The sequence below is a fragment of the Alexandromys fortis genome, unplaced genomic scaffold (assembly GCF_014885135.2).
Source record: "Alexandromys fortis isolate MF-2015 unplaced genomic scaffold, M_Fortis_MF-2015_v1.1 scaffold_87, whole genome shotgun sequence".
In the NCBI taxonomy this organism is placed as follows: domain Eukaryota; kingdom Metazoa; phylum Chordata; class Mammalia; order Rodentia; family Cricetidae; genus Alexandromys; species Alexandromys fortis.
Window position 1 is genome coordinate 390,264 of NW_026067971.1, and position 3,499 is coordinate 393,762.

At 38.8% G+C, this 3,499-nt stretch overlaps 1 pseudogene; it reads left to right on the plus strand.

The window, feature by feature from the left end:
* Window positions 1-2,361: 2,361 nt before the first annotated feature.
* Window positions 2,362-3,085, plus strand: LOC126509645 (T cell receptor alpha variable 23/delta variable 6-like; annotated as a pseudogene).
* Window positions 3,086-3,499: the final 414 nt, after the last annotated feature.

Consider the following 3,499-nt stretch of genomic DNA (forward strand, 5'->3'; position numbering starts at 1 on the left):
AGATATCAGTGCTGTGTGGTGCTGCAATTTATATATGCAAAAGAACAGACACATGTGCTTCATTTCAGTGAAAGGGTTAAAACTTTTTGGAGGTGCATATGTATAGAGAGGAGGAAACATGACATGTGGATGGTTCAGCAGTATTTGTGATTTGAGGCTGAAGGGCATCATGGAGTGGATGTCTTATATGTTTGATAATTGTCTGCTGAAGGGAGTAAAGGAAAAAGAGAAGATATCGAAATATAAAAAAATAGGAACATAAAACCCTTAGGAAGCTTAAGTAAATCTCTTCAGATAGAATTTCCTTCCTTCCTTTTCTGATGTTCCTGCCTCTACTCTCAAGTCCTGGGATTACAGGCATGTGTGCCACATCCAGTTTTTACAGGCTGGCAGTCAAACTACAGTCTTGGAGGTTCACTCTACTGACTGAACTACACCCTCGGTCCTTTCTGGAGACTTTGTGGAGCATGGACCATTGCCTGCTGTTGGGCTGTGATTGTGTCTTTGACGATGTCACATATGCAACAATACCCTCTCTGTGTGTAGCTTCCTCATGTCTTTTAAACTTCTGTTATTTACACCATACAAACTCTGCTTTAGCCGATGTTGCTTCATTTATTCAGTACATTCATTCAATGCCTTGTACATATATAAAGCCAAACTGATTTTAATATTTGTACTTTATTTATGAAAATACATATGAGGAAGATACTAATTGATTTTTCAAATTTCAAGATGAGAGCAGTCAACGTGCATTCTTGAAGGTGCATCCTGTGCAGGTTGTAGAATGTTTTCTACCCTCTCACACTCATCTGAAGATCAAGGCTTTCCAGAGTAGATCATTCTACTAACGTCAGTTTTCTTTTAAACAGGTATATTTTTAGATACATTTAGTTTATAAGATTATAATGGAATTTCAATTAATTCAAATCTATGCTTTTAAGGTCATGTAAACCATGGAAACGTGAACAATTATAATTTAAGTTCTCTTAGCTGAATGACTCACTTGTTCATGATTTTATCTCATAATTGGATATTATATCCATTGTGTGTCTTGATAAATCTTATTAATATTTGCAATAAAACCAAAATATCTGGGCCTGAATGGATGGCACTATGGTCAAGTGTACTTGGTGTATTGATGCTCACCTTGCCTGTCCATGCTAGGATTTTTGTCTGCCGTAAGCTTGCACAGGGCTTGTACAAACTGTCTCAAAACTGTGCCTTCATATGTGCAGCTGCTCTGATGGGTCCAGAAGACACCATTTCCTTGTAGTTCTTCACCACTCCTGACTCCAAAACTCTTTATTCTTTTCTTCCCCACTGATTACTAAGCCTTGGGAGTGGGGATCAGCTATGTGATATAGATATCCCACTGCCTTCTGTTCTCTGAATATTCTTTCCCAGCATAACTGCATTTTAACTCTTTTTATGTATGTGTGTATAAGCTTTCTAGAAGGGAAAATATTTAAATTGATCCTTTCTTTAATCATATAATTACTATAATCATCTGCACACATGAATTTTAAACAACAGTGAGTTTGTTGTAAAATCTTAGTATATGCATTTGCAGTCATTTCCTCATAGTCGTCTTACTTCCCCTCTGTCCTCTCCCTTCCTGGTCCCCTCTCCTTTACTCTTTTTTATAACTTCTATTCTCAGATCATATTTACTTTCTTTTTTCCTTATTTCTTGTTAGTTTTCACATATGAGAACACATATATGTTGTGTTTCTCTACATGTCTGCTTAATTTGTGTGACATCTTGTCATTCAATACCATCTGTTTCCCTAGAGAAGGTGCCATTGATTTTTCCTTGTGACTAAATATTACTGTTGTTTCATAAACAATGTTTTCTTCATTCATCATTTGACAGGTGATACCTAGGGTTGGCCTGCATCGTGTTAATGTTGCTATCATAAGCACACATATGCAGGTGTTTCTCTTTTATGATGACATCAGTTCCCCTGGATATATGCCCATAAGTGTTATTAGCTGGATCATTGACCTTCCTTCCTTCTTCCCTCCCTCCTTCTCTCCCTCCATCCCTCTCTTCCTCTTTCTTTTTTTCTTTCTTCCTTTCTTCCTTCTTTTTAATTTTTCAGAAAATCCACATTGCTATTCTTGGTGTACCAGCACACATTTCTACCAGCAGTGTAGAATGGTAAAATTACAACTAGGAAGGAGATTTCTAATTCTCAGTAACTGTATTTTCAGTTAAACTAAATTTGAAAAAAAAATGGGGAAGTGCTTTCTACATCAGAGATAACTTTAGACAAAGTTTTGTGATGGGTGGAGCCTGTTGAAAAGAACTAAGGCATCTGTGAAGTTGGAGTCTGTGTTCTAAGGAAGATTAAGGCCACCGGAGTTCTCCACAAACTTCAGTCTAGGAAGAATGAACAAGATCCTGAAAACATCAGTTTTAATCCTAGGCCTTCACTTAGCTTGTGAGTCAAAGAGAAGAAACTTCAGAATATGAGATTAATATGGAGGCATGAGAAATTGGGGAACCCGACAAAATCAGGAATGTCAAAACTATAAGCAAGTAGTACATTCCTAGAAACCTAATAATATCTGTTATTTCTCTACACAGGGGTGAGTGGCCAGCAAAAGGGGAGATCCGATCAGCAGCAGGTGAGGCAAAGTCCCCAATCTCTGACAGTCTGGGAAGGAAGGACTTCAGTTTTGAACTGCACTTATGAGGACAGCACATTTGACTACTTCCCATGGTACCGGCAGTTCCCTGGTGAAGGCCCTAAATTACTGATAGCCATACGTTCAGTGTCAAACAAAAAGGAAGATGGAAGATTCACTGTCTTCTTCAGGAAAAGTGATAAACAGCTCTCCTTGCACATCGCAGATTCTCAGCCTGGAGACTCAGCCACCTACTTCTGTGCAGCAAGTGCACAGTGCTCCCCAGGCACCTGCAGCCCACACCCAAACCTGCAGCTGTGCTCCAGCATAGCCCTGCTGTGGGGCTGAGCCTGGCAAAGGTGCAGAGGAGTTTTTATTTGCAAAAACAGGTGACTGGAGACTCAGTGAACTTCAGAATTAGACTCATTCAGGCCACAGACAGGCCAAGATGAAGTTACAACTTGATTTTCTCCAGTCTCCTTGCTCCCCAGGCACCACTGGAGTTATTCATGTATTTACTTAACTAGTTTAATTGAAACGCTTTCCCGAGAAGTTGTACAAATATTTCTCTGTCATGTTGGTTTGTACTAAGTAGAAATTATAAAGTCCCCATATCTCTACACTCTTGTGAACAATGTTATTAAGGTGTTGACATTATAGCACAATGTTGGTCACTTTGTACCTTATGTGATAGAAATCACACAGAATTGTCTTTTACTTTAACCTACTCTGATAACAGAAAAGTGATGATTTATGTGACCACCGACTACATCTACCTCTTATTTTCCTTTTATATCCCCATCCACCTTCAAGAAATTCAAGTATGTAAACCAGGAGGCACTCAAAAGGGTGCAGGTGTGTTTACA